At 41.7% G+C, this 8,059-nt stretch overlaps 1 non-coding gene across 1 annotated transcript; it reads right to left on the bottom strand.

Moving 5' to 3' along the window:
- Positions 1-6,137: 6,137 nt before the first annotated feature.
- Positions 6,138-6,210, bottom strand: TRNAK-CUU. The gene has a single exon. It is a non-coding gene; the product is annotated as a tRNA-Lys (tRNA).
- Between the last annotated feature and the right edge of the window lie 1,849 nt (positions 6,211-8,059).

The following is an 8,059-nucleotide window of genomic DNA, read 5'->3' as shown; positions in this document are numbered from 1 at the left end:
ATGCCCAGTGATTGCTATTTTCACAATGAAATACTTCAGTGAAAGATCCCGCCGTGAACATGGAAGGCCTTGAGCTGCAGATCATCACCCATGTGGGATGCAGATGTGGGAAATTTCACAGATGTTGCATGCATTCATATGTACATGTGTATCTGTGTGTGTAAATCACATTTGCACATGTTCAGTATTCAGTTTTGGTTACTGCTGGAGACAGGATAGAGGAATATAAAGGCTTATATTGGATTGGGTTGACTGAATAAAATATTTTTTATTCATTTGTAGACAACCTCCCCCCACCCCCCCAACAAGTATCAAATTATTGCTTTTTAATTCCTGGTTTTTTACTTTTTTTACTTATGCACTGCCAATTTGTGATGCTGGCTCTTCTGCAAAGGACAAAGTAGTGCCTTCTATGAGGAAGACATCGTGGTAGAAAGAGTTTCAGCACTGAATTCTTCACAGATGAATCTAAGTTGTGTAGTTTTCTATTGCCTTTCCGAAAAATGGAAGATGAAGAAAATAAATGTTATTATACCTTACATCTCTTATTATACCTTACAAGAGAAAAGCAGAGCTGTTTTGGTGGGGTTTTTTTTTCCTGTTTCTCCAGCAGCTTCTGTGGATAAATTACACATTTTCTTAAATATCTGCATTTCCTATTTCAGGTTTGAGCTGATAACCTGTGTTTTTGCACAGTAGGAAAACCTCATGCTGTCACAAGTGACAGTGACACAGCCTCACATTTCACTTCCCTTCATCCCAAGGAGCCCTTTGCTATTATGCCATTAGAGATAATGCAGAGCTTTGAATTGAAACACCACAGACACCAGTGATGCCTGACAACTTCTCTGGCCCATGAACTGCCACCCTAAAATGGGACCTGCTCAGCTGCACCAGCCCACATTGAGAGGAGATAATCAGTTCTGCAGAGGACAGTGTCAAGCTGTAACGCCTTCCCCAGCTAAGGACCTGAAGGAGTCTTGTGCTTCTCCTCTAAAAAGATAGAAATTCATCAAGATTGCAAAAATTACATATATATGCAACATAAATACCCTTAGAAACCAAAATAAATATCCAAACAAATTTGGCTTCAGGGTGGCATTGCATGTGTTCTGGGAATTGTTTGCATTTTGGAGTATAGAAGCTTGGGGACAAAGGTGCTGTCATGAATTTCTCTTTGCAGAGCTCAGAATGGCTGCACATTCCATGGGAATGAGGATGCAGAAATGTGGCCACTAAATCTTACAGCAAAGGATCAGTATTAAAATCTTTTAAATCTTTTATGAAAAATGCAGAAGACAAGGCGATAATCTATTTGTTATGTAAAGTGTTCAAGGAGACTTTCATTTTAGCAGCATCCATTATTCCCTTCTTTTAGCTGCAGAGCATTTTTATGGGGAAAATTCCCTGGTTGATAGTGTCTTTTTATACAGTATTAAGATGATATTAACTCCCCCTTTGGGTGAGAATAATAAAGTAAAAAGCAGCTGAGATGGCTGGAGCTGTACTTGTCTCTTTTATTGGAATCTGGGCCTGCTACCTCGAAAATAAAACAGGACAAGCACATACACAAAAAGAGTAGGGAAAATAGCAAAAAAAAAAACCTGAAAAGCTTCTCTTTGTACTGTTGACTCTGACTTGTAACCTTGCTGCTGGAGAAAGACAAGCACAGCACAAAGTCTTATCAGCCACTCCAAGAACCTGGCAGGCTTGAACTGGTGTCAAGCTGTTTAAGACATTGCTATTAGCTGCCTTTCTGGTCACAGGGTTAACAACAATAAAAACAACAACAAGAAATGAACAGGAAAATTACGAAAAGATAAAAATAAATTAATAAATAAATAAAGAGGCTTGGCCAAGCTAAGCCAGATTCTAATTAAACAGAAAAAGGTGGAAAGGGAGGGTTAAGTAGAAGGAAGGACAAGGTTGAGAGCTACACCAAGGGCACAAGGCTCATGCTGTAACCAGCCTTCAGGACCAAAGCTGGTGCCAGGAATGTTGTTGCTGCACTCTTCCTCTGTATCTCTTTTGTCCATTCTGCTTCTCTGCTTCTCTGATTTCTCAGGATCAGAAGCACAGAAATATGAAAGCATTACTGCAAAATCCTAAAATATGGTAAGCCTGGCAACTGAAAACTGTTTTTCCTTTCTGTTTTATTGTCTTCCCAGCAGTACTGTCAAACTATCCCCGCCAACTATGGCAACTGGCATAATATCCCATCTTCACATCTTTTTATTCATCTGTTATAGCTGTTTTTTACATGCCACTGTTGCTCCATTGCTTTCTCACCTTTGTTCTTCTAATTTACCAGGAAATTGGAATCATCATCCAGGCTATCAGGAGGCCTCCTTGTTTGGACTGATTTTGCTATTTATACGTAACTTTTATTTACTTTTGGAAACAATGTTTGATAACATGTTTTGTTGATCTTTTGCTGTCTTGAATGATGGAGACCATATACTTCTTTGCTGCAGCCTGAGTGAAATAAAAATTCCAATATGCTGCCCATGAAGTCCTGGGATGGTACATCTAAGATCAACTTCCCAGATGAGAAAAACTGGACTCTTGCAGTGGTATGGGGAGAAACTTACAGACCAATTCACATTTATTTCATCTACAAGAAGCCCTCAAACAAAATGAGATCTCTGCACTTGATCCTCACCTGTACGAATTGTTCAAGGTCTGCCAGGACCTCTCTGTGAACCATTAGGGTTGATCTCTCTGTTTGTTCTTTCACATCCTGAGCATATCAAGCATGCAGGAATGGAGGGGGTAGAACATCCTGGGATGGCAGCTGAGCATGGCCTGAGGTCTTTGTGAATCTCAGTCCCTCTCTGAGAGGCAAATGTCATGTGATTACATTTGAGAACAGGAAGTTATTTTACATTCAACACCAGAAGAGTGTTTTTCCATGTTACAGCAATTAGGTTTGTTTGACTTATTGCCCATTTCTTCATTATTATCCCCTCCTATTCTTCCCTTACACCTGTCACAACCCATTTGTGTCCAATCCCTAAGGAAGAAAAATAATTCTCTTCTAAATTTGGGTCAGGGTAGTAGTCTTGCTGAAGAAGTGACACCACATGATGTGAGTGCAAGTCTAAGACATGGCAGTAAGATCTGATCCCAGTTTCAGATAAGTCAGAGAAAAGTAGAGAGATAAAGAAAAGCATTGGCAGTGTCCTTTGCATCAGCCTTGAGTGTGGCTGGCTGGGGTAGCTGCCTGCTCCCCCTTGTGCTAGGCACTGATCTTCCCTGTCGCTATGAGAAGTAGCATCGCTTAACGTAGTGACTGAGAGAATGAGAGGTGGACCAGTGCCTACAAAAAGGGATTACAAGGGGGTCTTTCTCTTCTGGTTCATGTCACTCTTTAGCAGAGCAGAGATTCTATCCCTGGAGAATACGTTTCTGAGGGAATGAAAGAGTGGAGGATAGACACAAAACCCGTAAGGCTCTAGACCCTGTTCTGTACAGTGCTAATGAACTCTACAATGTCAGAATAAACAAACAAACAAAAACCCAACAACAAACCTTACAGAACCAGTTTTATACACTGGACACATAAATCACAGAGAGGAGCTCAAGACACTCTTGTGCACAGCATCACTCAGTGAGTTCCAGATTAGGTCGATATATCGGATTTATGCAGTGTTCCACTGAGATGCCACTGTCTACTGACTTTGGAGGTAGGCTTAGGCAGCTCAGATGCTTTGTTGGGAGCTACTTAGCTGATTTTTTAGGGAAGTTATTGTTTAACGGATAGATCAGTTCTCATTCTTCTAAACTGATCTTCAAAGACCCCCCAATTAGTCTCCACCATTCTCAGGGACATGATGACCTCCACATAGTTAATATGTTCTGTGAAAACGCAATCCCACTATACTAAAACACAAGCCTGTCAGAAGATTCAGATGGTTGTGTATTTCTTCCTTTACCTGTATTATGGAAAAAAGCAAATTGTATTTCAGGTATTATGGTTAGAAAAATTAATTTCTAAATTTGTGCCAACCTGTGAATAATTGTTTCAGTTTTCCAGTCAAATGCTTCAGTGATGAATAATTTTCATAAAGTTGGAGCAACAGTCTTTTGTTTAATCACTTTGTAATGTGCTATACTATTTAGGTACTTCTGATAAGTAAGACTTGTATTATGTTTACCTGTCTCCTTTTCCCTTGTTCAAAAGAGAGTAATCATGATTCAAAATGGGACTGTCACCATGTAAAAACAGTCTGGTTTTCTTAGGACATTTAGCAGTTGTTTTCTTTCTTTCACAGACCTACTCGGCAATAAAACAAGAGGAATTAAGTGAAAGCAGGAAAGCAGTTCCAGCACTGGGTCTGGATCATGTGGTACATTTTGTGTTACTACAAAAGACCAGTATAAAACTGAGCATGGCGTGACTTTGCCCCAGTATCTACTTTAGAGGAGTGAGGGAGTCAGTAAACAGGAATGGGTCAAATACATTTATATACTCCTAGGAGTAGAAAGGAAGCTAAACAGAAATGCTAATCATGTAGCAACTTTTTAATAATTTCTGGTTTACCTTGGTTGTCAGACTGAAAATCAGTTGCAGTTGCACAAAGAAAGAAGTCAAACGTGAAGGAGTCACAAGATGAAGGAGCAGTCAAGAGGGAGGGAAAGACTACATGAGACCCTCAGAACGTACAATCTATGACTGTTCCTCTCTCATTTCTGTCTTAGGGCTGCATTTTTGGGCTTGCTAAATCCTGTCATTTCTGCTTCTACAACTACACAGTAGAGAAACTCATCTTTCAGTGGGTACTTTAAGTTTCTATGGGGTTTTTTGACACAAATCTAGAAACCATGTTTCATGTGAAAAAGAAAAACAAAATAAAAGTTAGCATCATGACTTTTTTCACTGTATATTTCAATGTTTACCTTTTTATTCTTCTTTATTTGGCATCATTATTTGAACAAATTAAAGGGGTTTGTTCAGGAAAGGTTCATACGCTCAGACTCCTTACTTACAGTGATTCAGAAATCTTTCTTAACAAATCTTCAGCTTTGGGACTTTCACATGCTTCAAGAACCTTTCTTCAATCTGTGCAGGTTTGCTGAACTGAAATTACTTGCTGAGGGCCATGATCCAATTCCTGTTGAAGTCAATGGAAGTCATTCCAATTATTTCAATGGAGCAGGATGCAGTCCATAAGTCATTGACTTCTTGAAGTTGTTCTGCAAATGCTGAATCTCTCTTAATGTAAAAACCACATTCAGTAGCGAGGAACAGGCTGTAATGGGGCTGAGGGAGTACAGTGTATGTATACAGCACTTAATTAAACACATCATCCTATACTGCCATAAAGCATTTCCCACGCTAAGTGTTGTTCACATCTCATAGGGGATTTAGGGTTTTGAAAACCCCCACAAAATGTCCCAGCTGTTCTATTGACTATATCTTATAGACTATATCTGTGTGTAGGAAGGGTAATTAACCTAAAGAACATTATATTTCATTGCCAAATGCTAAATGTCAGTATTATAAATTTTTTGATGTAAACAACACATTTAGAAGCAGTAGGAGAGATAGAGATATTCTTTGAAAAGGTATTTCTCTAAGGGACTCGATGGCCCAGGCAACTGTCACAAGATACCTTAAAGTCATCTTTTCCAATTCTATAGTGTCTAACAAATCAGTAGGATCTCGCTGTGAAGGGAGGTACTTGAGGATTTAATGTGGTAGGTCTGACTGCACACAGAAGTAGTTCTCTCTTCTCCTAGTCACACACTATTATTCATAAAGAGCCTATTTCCTTGGTGAATACTACATTCTTGAAATGGTTGAAACATGGAATTTCTGTCCAGTGAGACTTTTTTTTTTTAATGTATCACATTTTATAATGAAAAAAATAATATTTTGTAGTCTTAAGTAGTTTTCTACTTTTTTTGTGTGGTGTTTGAGTTTTGGTTTTTTATTTGTTTGGGGTTTTTTGCTTTGTTTTTACCTTTTTATTTGCTTGTTTAAAATAGAAGCAGCCTTCCATGGCATTGCTCTCTGTCCCAAGACCTGCCTATAGAGATCTCTCGTCACCATCCGTCTACGTCCGGCCGTCCCGTAACCTACAGTCTGGTGCCCATCGTGATTGCCGAACCCACACCCAGCACCTACAGTCTGGCGCCCAATGTGGGGCTCGAACCCACGACCCTGAGATTAAGAGTCTCATGCTCTACCGACTGAGCTAGCCGGGCTCGGCGGGGTGACTGCTGCGGGCGGCGCCATCGCAGCAAACAGCTCTACCAGCGCTCTGCAAGCTGGGAGCAGCTGCGCGGCAGCCATATCCCGGTAGGAGATATTATTAAAGAGCTTAACCCCAACTGTGTCCCAAAAGTCTCTTGTAAAGACGGCTGAACGGTCAGCATTTGGGAAATTAAGTCGGGTCCATTCTAAAAGATTTTTTAGTTCATGTTTAGGCAACTGACTTGGACCAGAACTTATAAGTAAATGCTTAAGTTGCTTATAGAGATCTCTGTCATGGGCAGAGTGGGTTTGTCCCATTTTTTAGACCAGTATGATACTCACTTAGATGATGTCGCAGGAGCAGCGTCCTTACTCAGATGTCTGTCGTGCGGGGCTGGCCAGGCACTCTACTCGGCAGTCAGGACGCTGCTTTTCGGTCCTTTCCCAGAGCTTCGATTTCAGGCGTCGCTTGGCAACGGCTTTCCGTGCTCAGGACCTCATGGGTGGGTCCGCACTGAGAGCTCCAGTGCAGGCGGTGCTCAGCACTACTCGCCTGTGCTTGGGGCGTGCGGCAGGTTTCCCTCCGCAGAGCTCCGGTCAGCACTGCTTAGCAGCGTGTCCGTGCTCAAGGGGTGATACAGCAGACTTCCTCAAAGAGCTCCAGGTAGCCGCTGCGCAGCAGTGGCCGCCCGTGCTCAAGGACTGCCAGGCAATTCCCTCCAAGAGCTCCAGGTAATCCCCGTGCTCGAAGGCTGCCTCAGCAGAATTACAGAGCTCCAGCTATTACGATGCGCAGCATCGGTATGCCGTGCTCACGACAAGTTCTAGGTGGCTATAACTGGTCTTTTAGTTACCGTCCATGGAGAAGAGTCCCACAGATGGAGAAAGCTGAACCGGGCGTTCAATCACGTTGTGCGCCAGGCTGCAGGTTACGGGACGGCCGGACGTAGACGGATGGTGACGAGAGATCTCTATAGGCAGGTCTTGGGACACATGGGGTTTATTGTAAAGGGCTTGGGTATAGGGGCACTGCTCAGAGCTGCCAGACTCAGCTCTGAGCAGGCCCAAGAAAGCAAGAGAGTAAACGGGTGAGAGAGAGAGAGAGAGTGTGAGAGCAAGAGTGGAAGTAAGAGCAGGAGTGGAAGTAGTAGTAAGGAAGGAAGATGGAAGTGTCTGAAGTCCTGGTTACAATACAATAAATCATCTTCTGTACTGAATATTCTAATTGTCACTAACCAATCTAATACAAAATACAAATCCTATAGCATTTACATACAGCCTATAAGAGTTCTTATATTACCATAGAGTGTTACATCTTAACTTCTAAAAACTACTCTTTGGACCCCTTCTGCTGAGCTAGTAGGGTCTGCTCTGACCCTTGGACCTGCTTGCAAGCAGAGGGTATTGTTCCATCAAGAGGGGATTACCTTTAGTCGGCCATACCATTGTTTTCCAGTTGTTCAGTAACTAAGACTTGGTATTTCAAAAGTGGCTTTCATTTCGATGTTGCCTGTAGTTTTCATATTCCCAAAATCTTTTGTCAGGCAATCATATTTATAAGGCTTTCCTGTTTCATCTTCCCCAACACTCTCTAAAATCAACCTTTAACTTACACTTTTCAGCTATTCCCAGTCTCTCTCTTGTTCCAAAAATGTTAACTGATCTTTCACAGCTTGTGAATGGTTTTGGCAAGTTAAATAGAGTTGAGTATTTCAGAGTCAGGGAACACTCTGGCTATAGGAAATCCACACCTCACATAGAGCTACTTCAGACTCCAGACATCACAACGCAGAGGCAGAAGAGTAACTCAGGAACCTCTGCTCCAGCAAAAGCACTTAGGGCTTGAATGCTCCTTACTCT

This window comes from Corvus cornix, chromosome 3 (genome assembly GCF_000738735.6).
Source record: "Corvus cornix cornix isolate S_Up_H32 chromosome 3, ASM73873v5, whole genome shotgun sequence".
NCBI classification, from domain to species: domain Eukaryota; kingdom Metazoa; phylum Chordata; class Aves; order Passeriformes; family Corvidae; genus Corvus; species Corvus cornix.
Note: the sequence above shows the minus strand (reverse complement) of the source record. Positions and strands in the feature narration are given on the sequence as shown.